The following is a 15,892-nucleotide window of genomic DNA, read 5'->3' on the forward strand; positions in this document are numbered from 1 at the left end:
CGAGTCTCTCAGATTTCAACATTAGATATCAACCAGGTGTTGACTCAGTTCTCACCTTCAAATTCTCTTTGCTCTCGGATTAGTTTGTTTGGTCGGTGAGAAAATTTTAGGGAAGAACATAAATTAAGTTAATTCTCCATTTTTGTTTGAGGAAATCTTGACATGTAATGAAAGAAAGTGTTAATAGGATGGTGCGTATGTGTTTATATTTTTTAATTTACTGGGTTAAATGTGGTCTTGATTACTAATACCTTGTTCACTTTGTAAATTTAAATTTTTAATTTAAGTTGAGATGTGACATCTTTTAAGAGTTTTTTACTGTAACAGAAAAAATTAGATGTGACATTTTTTGAGAATTTTTTATTGTAAAAATTTAAAACTGAAAAATCAAATCGGTAAAATGAATGAGGCTTAAATTATTGTTTTGAATGGATAAAATAGATTCAGATTTTTGAATTTCATTTCTCGTTGTTGTTGCAATGCTTATGATGGTTTAGAAAATTGTGTAAAAGAAAGAATCATCTGAAATCATCCCTCTGGTTCTTGAAAGAGCTGACGAGCTCCTCTGGTACCCAGTACCCACAACAGACTCTTGTTTGCTTGAGGGAGATAAGAAAATTTTGTTTTTTTTTGTTTTCAGAAACAAGACTTTTTTCTCAAAAATAAACGAAAGGCGTTTTTTCCCTTCTAATATGTGGGTAATAATTTTGAGAAAAAGAAAAAAATAGACTAAGATTTGAGATGAATTAAAATTAATAGGTTAATAGTTTACGGAAAATAGACTAAGACTTGAGATGAATTAAAATTAATAGGTTAATAGTTTACATAAGTTAATAAATAGGCTAAATTACTGTTTTCGTCCATAACTTGTCTGGTTATAAACCATAACTTGATAAGTTATGACCTATTAATTTCTATAATTAAAAATTAACTTATATACTTTTTTAAACTTTTTCTATTGGCCTATTTTCTACTATTTTTCTATAATTTCGTGTATTTGATAGATTGGGCCATAATGATATATCCAAAAATTTTGAGCTCTTCAATTTCGATCTATCAGCTTAAATAACTTATGCTATCTATAGTATCTAAGAGGGCACTCCCCATTTTTCTCCGGATAAGATTTTTTATTTATTTATTTTTATTTTGATAATTTCTCTCCGGATAAGTTAAAGCCCGAGTTGTTCTTTTACAAAAAAAAGTTAAAAAAAAAATTTAAATTCGAGTTACAACTTTATTTAAGATTATCTTCTTTTATAAAATTTGAGTTTGAACTCGAGTTTGGGGCTAAACTCGAGTTCATAAACTCGAACTCAAATTAATGAACAATATTTTTTCTATTCTTAAAAATACCATAACTTTTTCGTTTTAATTCTGATTAAGATGATTTTTTTCTATGCATTCACAACGAAAAGACGAATAAAACCTCACCCATATACCATATTAAAATTTTTAATCACCATTGAGTTTTTATTAAAATACTATTTAAATACAAATTAAGTTTTGCTCCATCCAAATACAAACCAAGTTACAACTTTAACTCAAATTATAATTCAAATTCAACTCAAAATCATCACTCAAATTACCTTAACTAAAAAATGCAAAACAACAACCCACTTTGGCCTAGCATATGTAATAATCAATTTAAATTTTTATCTACGAAAATAATCTCCCAAAGTTATTGGATTTTGTAAATAATTCCATTAATGAATTAATTAATATCAATAGTTCAAAATTCTATTTTCCAAATGGAATTTAAAATTGGATCAAAAAATATAAATTGGAATTCAAAATTTCGGCTGTATTGCCATTTGGGAAAAAAAAAAAATCGGTTGTGTAGATTTTCTCGAATACAGATTGTCAAAAATCCAACACATTGCCTAAACAAGGTGGTTTACTTCCATTAAAGTATAAACACCGGTTGGGTTTTCAATGTAGTACAAGTTTGAAGGCGTCTTTGGACACATTTGAACACACCATTAGCATTTACTTTTATTTCTTAAAGGAAAAAAAAAAAAAAAGCATAGAATGAGAAATTAGGACCTGCCACTGCCAGGGTGGAAATTTGTTTTGTACTTAGTTTCTTAGCTGCGGAAGCCAAATTGGGCTTTTCCCTAAGGCTGCGAATTGTGTTTACATATCATGTTCGGATCGATACGATTACGGCACGATAAGATTATAGTGAACACGAATACGCACGATTAATAAACGTATCAGAAACTCAAATACGAATACGAAACGCTAATAACACGATTAAAACGACACGACACGTGAACAATGTGTTGTGACGGGCCGACACAAAAAAAAACCACGTTTATGACCCAACTAGCAAAAATAGTATAATTTTATATTGTATTCAAAACTATATTAATTGGCTACTTAATATCACTTATAGTTAAAATCATGCATAATAGCCAACACACATTAAAATATCTAAATATCAAACACACACACACACACACATATATATATATATATATATATATGATACTACTAGAGTATTAAGTATATATGTTTCAACACATACTAATTACTAAACATCCAAAGAAGTTTGAAAATATAACAAAGTACATTTAAATAAGTTTGAAAACATAACCAAACATTTGAATGTTTAAGTGCATAAAACATAAAATAAATATAGAAAAATGTCTTCTTTGAGCCTTGAGGTTGAATGCCCAACTATGTTCAAAAAACTAAAATTAGTTTCCAGTTGTTTTAACTTATTCATGAAAAAAGAAAACATTTTATTAATAAAAGGAAATTTATAGCTTGGGCATGTCACAAGGAAATTTATGTTATCTTCCATTGCATTTAAGGTGTTGAGGTTGTGAGAATTTTGAGATGAATCAGAAGTTGGCTCATTGATATCCAAAGTAAAAACATCTTCAGTAATTTTGTCAACAGCTTTACGAATCGATTTGTTATTTTCTACACATAATAGATAACTTATATGGTTAAGACTTAAGATAACATAAGCTAAGACAGTAAATAAACACAAAATAATAATAAATATACATTTATCTCTAAATAGTCAATCCCTAGTACAAACCAATGCCTCAACTACGATAAGTTTAAGTGAACTCTTATATTGATCCAATACTCGTCCTCCAACACTAAAGGCAAATCAGATGCTACAGTAGATATTGGGATACTTAAGCTCCGGATAGCAAAACTGGTTTCCTTTCTAAAATTCAAGAACATCCAACTCAACACTCCCTTGTACTCTTGGCTCATCCAAATAAACTTTTAATTCTAATTTCTGCATAACAATTTGCTCTTAGCTTTCAAAGTTATTAAACTCCTACAACCACAAACATATAAAATAAGATGAAAAAAATAAATAAAGAACAATTAGTATTCATCAATGAATGTTAAGGCATGCTTCTATCCTTTGAGCCATCACATCTAAAACCTAAAGATATATAAATATACCTCAACCTACTTTTATCTTTTACAATACATGATTTATATTAATTTCACATCCATTTTGCTCAATGTTAGAAAATGATTTATATTAATCACTGATAAATTGAAGAATAGGGATCGACAAGAATTAGAATGCTGTCTTTCTAACTAAAAGCTGTTTTTAGCAGTTTATTAAGGATAGACACCTTAAACAAAATCATGTCTTGTATTTCTCGCTAAATGAGGACCAACTTCTACGAGGGAAGCTGACGTTTACACTATGTTTGGTATGAATGAAAAGTGGAAGGAAAGAAAATGTTGGAGGGATTTTAGGATGGAAATTGATAAATTAACTTGTTTGGTAGAAATGAAATTGGGAAGGAAAAGAAAATTGAAAGGAAATTATAATGGGTGGGTCCCACCATATTTAATCTCTCCAAAAGTGGGAGGATTTTAGGAAGGAAAATGAATCTTTCACTACCTTGCTTCTTGTTTCGTTCTCTCTCTTCTTTCTTTGTTTTTTTTTTTTTTTTACAATTTGCTCGTCCATTTTTTTTTTTTTTTGTCTAATATCAATGTTGTATGTTAATGACTTGCTCTTGAAGATGATGTACAACAATGAAAACTGAAATCATATGGTTTAGAAGTTTAGTAGTCACACCAGTTTATAGCCCTTTTAGTAAATATATCTATATGGTACTTAGTTGATCGCACATAGTTTTTGTTAATACTTGACTGCAGTGAATATTGAGAAATATATATGACCATACAAACTAATACTTTTGTGGAAAATTTTGCTTACTTTACAATAGTGGATGCATTGTATATTAGTCACTTTTTTGTTGTATTTGAACCTTCAACAAGTTGTTGTATTTAAACTGTAGCTAGCTATTCTTTTGTTGTATTGAAACGTTAAAAAAATAAATGATGCATTAATGCTATATAAGTTAAACTATGTTTTTGTACCTTTATATTTGTATATGTGTGTATAATATAGATGAAATATATGTTCAAGTTACATGAATTTTTTGAGTTAATTTGATGTTGAATACTGTATTATTTATACTTTTATTAGAAAAGAATATTAATAAAAAATATTTAGGCAAAAAAGTAATTACACCAATAATAATTTTTCCATCTCTTTAGTTTCACTTCCAATACCAAACAAGTGAAGGTAGATTCATTTTCTTTCCTTCCTATCATACCAAACAAGTCAAGGAAAAATTAAAATCTTTTCTATCCTTCTAATTTTCTATGCATTATAGTTTTCCTTTCCCTCCTATTTTCTTTCCTTCTTACCAAACAGAGCATTAGAGTTGAAAGTCAAAGAACTAAGATGAAGGGCAAGGGTAAAGGAAAAGCCACATAGAAGCCACTGAATTTTCCAAAGTGATTTCAAAAAAAAAAAAAAAAAGAACTTCAGAAGTGAGTCACTCAGTAATGTCAAATCATTACTTTATACAAGCAATGAAAAGGCGTTGTTGAGTAATATTGTGTATAAAATCTCTCTCAAAGTTTCAGAGGATTTGTGGTAGTTTATTGAAGAAGTAAGCTTTAGAAGACTTGAGGTACTTTGTGAAGAAGTCTCTTATTAGCTAGGCATTTCCCCCAAGTATATAAAGGCACGCTTCCACCCTTTTGAGCCATCGCATTTAGAACATTAAAGGATATGTAAGGGCATGTTGATTTGAATTTTTAATTGAGTTAAGAAGTAACTTTATATTAGAGCTTTTTACTGTAGTAAAAAAGCTAAATGTTACTGTTTTTGAAAGTTTTTTACTATAATAAAACTCGAATCGGTAAAATGAATGAGTCTTAGTATACCTCAACCTCTGGATATTTACATACTTTTTATTGTACGGGAAAACATGCTTTGACACATCAAACAACGATAGCGTTCCATGTGGCCCTGTAATAACTACATCAACAGACTGTCGACCCGTCATACCGCCGATCCCATGAAACCTCGGCGTTCATCTAACCCATATTGGGGGTCTCGCTAAGGTCGACCGTGCAAGGGCAAGCTGGAAGCCGACCGTATAAATGAGGGGCCCCCTGGGGTAACGTCTGGATTTAGGGGATGTCTGTAATACATACATTAATTACGGATTCCTGAACCGTCCACTTGGTTGCAAGGAGTGCAGAGCCATAATAAGAGACTAATTAGGTGAATGAACAGTCCAAAAGGTGATTAGCTGGCTAGGGGTCTAGGCCCATAAGACAGTAGGCACTTGAGTGTTGGGTCCACATAGAGAAAAACCACCTCTGGAAGTAAACTTGGGCTATAAAGAGGGGCAAAGCCCCAAGCTCGAGAGAGGTTTTTTTTTTTTTTTTTTTCTTTTTTTTTCACCTGCAATCAGAGAATAGAAAAATGTATACAAAAGATACAGTGGATGTAGCTCTTGATTAATAGAGTGAACCACTATAAACTTCGTGTGTCCATTTATTTAGGCATTACATTCATATTTCCTTCACCACAAAGTTTACTCAAGCACTTTGCAAGCGTAACTTCGAATATACATTCCGTATCAGGCCGGTAACCCTATGGGATACCAAGGGGTAACCCGGCGCAATCTTGTTGACGAAATTCCACTGTCAATAATTGGCGACTCCACTGGGGAGCAAACACAGAATCTCTGGTTCATACGTTTCGACCCTCGACAAGTAAGGTAGTCAGCGACCATGCCTCTAAGAAGGAGAGATACCACCGCCAACCAAGGCAACCAGATGGGGGAAAACACCACACATCCGGCTTATGACGGGGGCGGGGAAAGCCAACCCCCGGTAGGAATTGAAGCTCCACCCCCAGATGTGCCGCAACCTGACCCAAGGCAGATGCAGGCCCAGCTCAACGCTCTGACAAACTTGGTGCGGGGGCTAATGACCATCGTCGAAAGATTTGACAGGAGAAACTCTATGCCACCACTGGAAGATGCCCCGAGACCCTCAGGAGCAACCATGGTAGGAAACCAAAATCCTGGTAACCGCCAAGGCACTTCAGAAGGAATTAGGGGCAGTGAAAATATGGGAGGCAACTAGAGACTTCGACCATCTCAATCTCTCAGCAACCGTCGGAGGGCCGCCAGACGCCGAGCTCAAGAGAATAGAGCGACAGAAGACTTGCAGAACCCCGAAGTGCCACCTCGGAACCAAGGTGGAAATATCCTTGGAGATTCGGGGTCATTACGAGAAGGTGGAAACCTAGCGGGCAGGCAGAATGCATGGGGGGCAGGAGCCTCGAAAAGGGGCGGCTCCGCAATCTCGACGGAGGAAGCGCGAGCCATCATAGAACAAATAACGAGCTTAGAAGAAAAATTTATGGGTGATGTTGCTGGCCTAAATAAGAACATAGGATAGGTGGCATAAGTGGTAAACGTCGACATCACTCCCAGTCGGATGCACAACCACCCATTCACCATGGAAATCATGGCACCGCCTCTTCCAGACAAATATCGGTCACCACCGATCCCACCATATGATGGCAGAGGGGATCCATACGATCACCTGGAAATGTATACAGGGCACATGCTTCTGTATGGGTATGCAGAAGAAATCATGTGCCGGGCCTTCCGAAACCATATGATAGATTCTGCCTGAAGATGGTTCAGAATGCTTAAACCAAACTCCATTTCTAGCTGGAATGAACTAAAAGAAGCCTTCTCCCTCCAATTTATCGGAGTGAAAAAGTATGTCCCTCCAAAGCAGAACTTAACGACAATTTACCAAAAACTGAACGAATCATTAAAAGAATAGCTTGCAAGGTACGGAGAAGCTGTCGTTGCCACAACAGATATAACTGACCAGGAGGCCCTGATGGGGGCGATGTCCAGCATGAAGAAAATCACTCCCTTCAAAAGGGACCTAAACCGGAAGCCACCGTCGACTTACAAAGAATTCCTAGCATGGGCGCAAGGATACATCAACGCTGAGGAAGCTGACTCAAACGACCCTGAACACAGGTCCAACAAAAATAAAGGAACTGAGCAAGGGTCGACTGCAGGAAAGCAAGACGGTAAAAAGTGACGAGGCAACGGAGACAAGCAACCTGCCTCAACGCCGAACCCTCAAGATGCTAAGAAGCCGAGGCAAGATGAAAGCCGTAAGCCTCGACCATTCCAGAGGTATGACTCTTACCATGAACTTACTGTAGGGGTCAAAGAGGTGTTCAACCAAGTCGGACGAGGGAATCTGTTACGCTGACCCGAACCTGTGAGGTCAGACCCAAGCCGAAGGAACCAAAACAAATATTGCAGGTTCCACGGTGACATTGGCCATAACACCGACAACTGCGCCGACCTTAAAGATGAAATCGAGCGGGTGATCCGCGAAGGAAGGCTGCAGGAGTTCATGGCAGAGCGGAGACCAAGGAATGATAGCCATGGCGGCCAGAATGACGGTCGACGCCGAGAAGAGAATCGGCGTCCAGAGGACCGAGAACCCGTCAGCGTCATAAGAATAGTCCTCGGCGGTCCATATATTGGAGGAGACTCGAGGAGGTCCCAAAAGGATTATGCCCATGAGGCCAGAGGGGTATACCCGGAGAGGTTTTGGAATCTCTCAACAGTAAAAATAGCAAGGTACAATAGTGCTGATGTGGCATTCAACGAAGAGGACGTAAATGGGTCCATTTCCCCCATAATGATGCCTTGGTAGTAGAAGCGATAACTGGGAACCACACCGTATGCAGAATCCTGGTGGATAACGGGAGCTCGGTGGACCTCCTATACATTGATTGCCTAGAAAAAATGGGGATCCCTAAGGAGCAATTAGAAAAGACATCCCGACCATTATACGGGTTCACTGGGGATTCTGTCATCCCCCAGGGGACTATTCGACTACCAATAACCGCAGGGGAGAAGCCTAGGCAAGCCACGACAGTGGCCAACTTCGTGGTAATAAAGGGAGACTCACAATACAATGCCGTAATTGGAAGGTCGACCCTTCAGGCGTTAAGGGCAATAACCTCCATTTACCACCAGAAGGTTAAATTCCCAACTCCGAATGGCGTGGGTGAAATGAAAAGCAATCAATACGAAGCTTGAGTCGCCTACTCTGACGCCCTACGTGGGTACGATCAACCAGAGAGGCAAGAAGCCAGAGTGGTCCATCAAGGTGCCATGGAGGACATAGACCCCTGAGTTCAAGAAGAGATCACCTGGTCTCAACCAATCGAGCAGTTGATAGAAGTCCAGGTGGATGAAGATGAGCCAACAAAAGTGTTGAAAGTAGGTTCAGACTTAACTCCGACGCTTAGGATTGAAGTCGACGGTTTCCTTAGAAGGAACCTGGATGTATTCGCCTGGACTCACGCTGACATGAAAGGGATCGATGCCAAAGTCATGTGCCATACATTGAACATCGACCCCTTATATTCCCCCAAACAACAAAAGCGCCGACCAATGAATCTCAAAAGATACGAAGCGTTAAAAGAAAAAGTCGACAAATTAATCAGCAATGGATTTATTCGGGAGGCCCATTATCCTAGCTGGGTTTCAAACCCCATTTTGGTAATAAAACCCAACGGGATGTGGAGGACATGCGTCGACATTAGCGACCTAAACAAAGCGTGCCCAAACGATGGTTTTCCATTCCCCCAAATAGACCAAATGGTCGACGGCATAACCGGCCATGGGATGTTAAGTTTCATAGACGCCTACTCCGGCTACAATCAGATCCCCATGCATCCATCCGACAAAGAGCACACGTCGTTCATAACCGATAGGAGCCTTTATTGCTACAAGGTAATGCCCTTCGGTTTGAAAAATGCAGGGGCAACATACCAAAAGCTCGTAAACAAAATGTTCACCAAACTGATCAGAAGATCGATGGAGGTGTACATTGATGACATAGTGGTAAAGAGTGCTAGGGCTACTCAGCACGTCACTCATTTGGAAGAAATGTTTAGCGTGCTAAGAAGATACCACATGAAACTGAACCCATTGAAATGTGTCTTCGGGGTTGGGTCTGAAAAGTTCCTTGGTTTTATGGTCAGTAACCGGGGAATAGAGTCCAACCCAGAAAAGATAAAAGCCCTGCAGGATATGAAGTCTCCTACAAGACCAAAAGAGGTGCAAAGATTGACAGGATGCGTCGCCGCCCTTAACAGGTTCATATCAAAGGCGACAGATAAATGTGTTCCCTTCTTCGATGCCTTGAAAGGAAGCAAGCATTTTGAATGGACTCCACGATGTAAGGAAGCCTTTCAGAAGTTACAAGAGCACTTAGGCATGCCCCCAATTATGTCAAAATCCATCCCGGGTGAGAGGCTGAGCCTATATCTCTCCGTATTTGAGCATGCTGTAAGTTTCGTGCTTATCAGGAATGAAGAAAGGGTCCAGCTGCCAGTCTACTACGTAAGCAAGAGACTCTTGGACGCCGAATCTAGATATTCCAAAATGGAACAGCTAGCTCTTGCCCTGATGGTAGCTTTAAGGAAGCTTCGGCATTACTTTCAGGCCTATACAATATGGGCCCTTACAAATCATCCGTTAAGGCAAGCACTACAAAAACCCAAAACCTCCGGTCGACTCCTTAAATGGTCGGTAGAATTAAGCAAGTTCGACATCGAATATGTACCACGAGCAGCCATCAAGGGACAGGCGTTGGCCGATTTAATTGCAGAATTTTCTCACAGGCCAACGGCAGCCGAGTGGAAATTCTACGTGGATGGGGCGTCAAGTGAAGCCGGGTCAGGTGCTGGCATCATGCTTATCAGTCCAGAGGGCCACAAGATCACCTCGGCGGTACGATTCAAATTCAAAGCATTGAACAATGAGGCTGAGTATGAAGCATTGATCGCAGGGTTACGATTGGCAAGTCACTTGAAGATTCAAAGGATCAACATCTTTAGTGACTCTTAACTAGTTGTCGGGTAAGTAAAAGAAGAGTACCAGTCGCGTGGTGAAAGAATGGGGGCATACTTGAGAAAGGTAAAAACAGAACTCATTAAATTCAAAAGCTATGAGATACTATAGGTACCGAGAGCTGAGAATACGAACGCCGACGCTTTGGCTAAATTGGCATCCTCGAAGGATTCTGATATACTAAGAGTCGTCCTCATCGAGGAACTTGAGCGGCCGACTATTGATGAGAAGGTCGAGGCCTTGACCATTCAGACAGTCGAGGACTAGATGACACCCCTCATCCAATACTTGGCAGACGCAAAGCTACCCGACAATAATGAGGAGGCCAGGCGGGTCAAATACAGAGCAGCCCGATAGTTGTTGTATGACTGTGTACTATACCGACGAGGCTACTCAACGCCTTTACAGCGGTGCCTGAATGGCGCTGAGGCACAGGAAGTCCTCCGGGAGATCTATGAAGGAGTGTGTGGCAATCACACTGGGGGCAATCTCTAGCTCTTAAGGTTTTGAGGCAGGGGTACTATTGGCCTACGCTTAAAAAAGATGCGTTTCAATACACTCAGCGTTGCGATAAGTGCCAAAAATATGCTATAATTCCTAGAGCACCCCCAGAGAACCTAACCTCCATTCTTAGCCAATGGCCTTTTGCCAAATGGAGGATCGACTTGATTGGACCCTTACACCTCGTGCCGGGGGGCTTTAAGTTTGCAATCGTTGCGGTAGACTATTATACTAAATGGGTGGAGGCGAAAGCTCTTACTACGACCATGTAGGCAGCTTGCACTAACTTCATGTGGAAAAGCATTATATGCAGATTTAGAGTCCCACATTCGATCGTGTCTGACAATGGAAAGCAGTTCGACAACGCCTCAACGCGCAAGTTTTGTAATGATTTAGGCATTCAGAAGGACTTCTCAACACCAATTCATCCACAGTCTAACGGCCAAGTTGTGGCCGTCAACAAAATTTTAAAGTACACCCTAAAGAAGAGGCTGGATGATTTAAAGGGAAGATGGGCTGAAGAACTCCCAAGGGTTTTGTGGGCGTACAGGACGACAAGTCGGACTACCACGGGTGAAACACCCTTTTCCGTGACGTATGGCGTAGAGGCGGTACTCCCCATCGAAATCACAACGCTGACATTGAGAACTGTCACGCATAACGATGATGCCAATGCGGAAGCAATGGATGGAGAGCTCGACCTCTTGGAAGGAAAAAGGCTCGAGTCTCAACTACGGCTCACCACTTACCAACAAAGAACGACTCGGTACTATAACAAAAAGGTTAAGCAAATGAGGTTCATCCCGGGAGACCTAGTATTAAAAAGGGTGACGCAAAGTACGAAGCCAAAAAATACTGGTCCCCTAGGCCCGACGTGGGAAGGACCCTACCGCATCAGGGAGCTGGTACACCCAGGAACGTATGTATTGGAAAGTCTGGACGACAGGAAGGTTCAACATCCATGGAATGCGGAACAACTAAGATTGTATTATCAATAAGTGTACTCCTTATGTGTTGTAGTTGAGATTAGCCTTTTAATAATATATGATTCATTCGCTATGAAATTGGTCGAACGCGAAAAAGTCGACCCCTGAGAATACATGCCTCCTGCAAAATTAAGATTTTACAGCAAGCATGGGGGGGCAGTCAAGTCAAATGAGAGTCTACATCCTACAAAACAAAGCAACAAATCCACTAGATTCTTAAAAATCTGCCAAGCCCTAAGGGGCATCTGGACGGTCGACTCCTCAAAGGAGGAGAGGCTTCCAGACCAGATTCTTAAAAATCTGCCAAGCCCTAAGGGGCATCTCGACTCCTCCAAGGAAGAGAGGCTTCCAGACCAGATTCTTAAAAATCTGCAAAGCCCTAAGGGGCATTTGGACGGTCGACTCTTCCATGGAGGAGAGGTTCCAGACCAAATTCTTAAAAATCTGCCAAGCCCTAAAGGGCATCTGAACGGTCGACTCCTCCAAGGAGGAGAGGCTTCCAGACCAGATTCTTAAAAATCTGCTAAATCCTAAGGGACACCTAAGCCATCGACGCCTTCAAAAACTAACAGAAGAAGGCTGATAGAAATTTATACATTTATACATATATAAATAATAATGTCTACATTTTCTGAAAATAAAAACTTTTTAATTTGTTTTGGCACATTATAAAAAATTACATCTCCTAAGTCTCGTCACCATCGCCAGCATTACGATCACGCCCAGCTGACCCATTATTACTCTCGCCGCTAGGAGAATCTTCACCATCAGAAGGAGGATCATAAAGGAATTATAGGTTGAGGCCGGGAATGTGCCTATTGATCCGGGCAACAATCTACTCACCAACGGACGACATGTCTTTGGCACGCAGGTCATAAAAATTGTCCGAGGATTTGTAGTCTTCAACAGCCTTGGCAGCGACATCAGAACTTTTCTGAGTATAATCTGAAGAAGCTAGAAACTCCTCGACCCCCTCCTTCTTCCCCAAATCATAGCCCTTCTACTTACCAAGATTATATCCTTCCTTGCAAGGGGCTTATTTGGCGTTAGCAGCCTCTTGGCGAACAGAAGCAACCTCCTTCTGAGCTGTCTCTAGGCTAGCCTTCACCGCCTCAAGCTCCTTAATGACAAGGGCGAGCTTCTCAAAAACTTCAGCCTTATCATCCCTCGCCTTCTTAAGGAGAGCCCTCAGTCGCCCCTCCAGCTGATCCATCTTCCTACTCCTCTCATCAATCGCGACCATCTCAGGATAATTAAGGATAGAAAGAGCGAGGGACTGCCAAAAGTGGGGAAGCTGCTAGAATAATATATGTATATGTATATACGCAGGTATAACCCACCAATAAAAAGGGGACTTACATGGATAGCGAACGAGATTTGCTGACGAGCACGCTCAACCAAAGGAAGGCGAGAAGCACTCTCCCAGTTCTCCTTGAAGAAGGACTCATACATAGCCTGGAAGAGGGCGGAGAAGCGCATAGGCATGTTCACCGCTGCATCAACCTGTGCCCAGGAGACATCGGATACAATGAAGTTTGGGTCTAGCACCCTCTGCCCGGGAAGCAGTAGACGCTCTGGCTCCAAAGGGACGTCAGAAGCTTTAGCGTCAGTAACATCAATTACTGGCGTATGCTTAGGTACCGCAGGGGTCTCCTCCTGTCGGGGCCTCTTTGGTCTCGGCGTTTCCTGTGCCAAGGCATTGGCCTTGGCGGGCTTTGTCGATGAAACATCGGTGCCAGTAGCTTCGCTCGATGGCCCATGAGGTTTCTTCTTGGAGCGCCTCTTGTCTTCGGGGATGCGTAGACCAAGAGCCTTCATCTCTATAGCAGTCGAAGCCTAAGTAAAAAAATAAAAATGAAAGAAGAGAAAGAGAAGGGAGAGAAAACTGACTGACTGCCGGCGGTAAACTGAAAAAAGTCATTGACGGCGTCGGTGTTGGCAGGGTCAGGAAGGGATAACAGGAGGCCAGAACGTTCTAGGTTCTTCCGCATCAAAAAGGTGTTAATGTGGTGCTCGTCCTCCGGATAGCTGAAGGCCGTCTCCACCCAGGCGAGCCTGTTACCAACAAGCTGGGGATGATGTTGAGAAACTGCACAAGGAAAATTAGGGTCAGCAGTATAATAACCTGACGACAAAATGGTAAACGGTCGAAGGCACTCACTGAGCATCCCAAAAGACCTTCTCACCCCTGCCCTCTTAAAAGGCCTATCCGCTGGATGGACGTCAAACATGCCTTTTACCATAAAAAAACATTGGCTTCCATCCATGAGACGACGATGGCAACCCTTTTATTAGCCTACCAAAGTGGGGCTTCGATCGTCCATAGCCACCCAAAAAATACCATCCCTCGCATTTGGGGACTTGACACAACTTATATACAAAATAGAACTCATCCAAATGAGGCTCTATGTCAAACTTTATGTCCCAAAGTATCCACATGCTGGCAAACATATATCAGAAGTTTGGCGCTAGCTGGGTAGGGGAGATTCCATGAAGGTTGCAGTAGTCCTTCACGAATGGATGAATGGGGAGAGTCAGCCCCGCAGTAAAAGCCCGGGTATATACGGACAGATACCCCAGAGGAGGTTGACTTGCCCTATGGTTAGGGTCAGGCAAGAGAAACTTGAACCAACGACTATCCACACGCCCCTTCTGGTATGCATGGACAATGTCCCTATCATGGGTTTTTGCCGCCACGAAGTCGGCAGTAAACCACGGCCGATCCTCGTCCGGCCCTACAGACGCAACGGGAACATCTGTCGACTTGCCGCTGATCCCAACAGCGGAACCACCAACCAGGGAGCCGCCGGAGGAAGAATTTTTGACAGTATTTCCCTCATCATCATCACCGTCGATCATTCGGTCGACGCTGTCTTCATCATCCCTTGAATCCGGGACATAGCCTTCGACGTCCCTTAGAAGAGAGTCGCTGGCAGTATGAACAGAGGGAGATTCGGCGGCTGGAGACGGATCCGGCCTTACAATGGCTACTCCCCCTCGACATAGTCTTCTCCTAGGTACCATTACTGTTAAGAAAGAACCTAAGGTTAGTCCTACAAGTCGAGGGGAGAAGAAATTAGTTTGGGATTTAAAAATAAAGGAGTCTTGATTGGCTAAGGCACCGGCCATTTGAATGAGGCGCCGACCATTCGAATGAGGTGCCGACCATTCGAACATAGCGGCAATTATTCAAGTTAATACAAGAATGTCAAACAAACCTGAAGCTGCACAAAATTCCTATGGCTATCCCGAGGCATCGCGAATAAAAGTCAGAACAGTTTCTAATGCTTTCTAGTCGTTTCCTTCTAAGTTCAAAGAATCTACCAGGAGCCAGGGTAGATTAAACACGACAAAAGCATAAAGGAAGGACGTAAAATGCTCACCAAGAGTTAAGAAGCAAGACTAAGGCACGAGCGTTGGGAAGAATATCACCAAGGAAATCAGAAGGTCCTGGGACAATTTCTGCAGAGCTTTGGTAAAACAAAGGAAAAAATAAAAAAGATTGGCTTTCGAGAACTTATAAGTATAACAGCCCTTAGTCCCCAACCGTTCGATTGTGCGTGAGTGTATCTGACAGCGGGGGCATAAGAAACTGATCCTATGATTAGGGGAAGAACGGGAATCTAAAAAGGGTTAATCCAAGGGCCCAGAGTCATCCAATTCAAAAGAGGGGCCACGTAAGCATGGTAGTTAGACCGACGCGACATTTGCACTTCTCGAGGCAACATGGCCATCATGACGCAGGTCCGAAGTTAGGTTTCCATGCCCGAGGCAGATGAAAGGAAGCACCAGTGCAAAGTCCCAACCTAGCTTGAGGCCATCCAAAGGAAAGCCTCGACCTGGGGGGCAGATGTTGTACGGGAAAACATGCTTTGACACATCAAACAATGATAGCGCTCCACGTCGCCCTACATAACCACATCAGTAGACCGTCGATGTAATGACTGAGAAAATCCTAGACTTTAAATAATATAATTTATTTATTTAAGCCAAGAATTTTCCTAGAAAATATTATGTTATATTTGTGAATGAAGGATTTATGGAATTAATATCTGTATTCCTAAATTCTATAGCAAATTTCATGTTAAGTTCATGTTTTCGATCAAGTAAATTCGATCGATAAAATTCTCACCGTAC

This window comes from Morus notabilis, unplaced genomic scaffold (genome assembly GCF_000414095.1).
Source record: "Morus notabilis unplaced genomic scaffold, ASM41409v2 Scaffold770, whole genome shotgun sequence".
NCBI classification, from domain to species: Eukaryota; Viridiplantae; Streptophyta; class Magnoliopsida; order Rosales; family Moraceae; genus Morus; species Morus notabilis.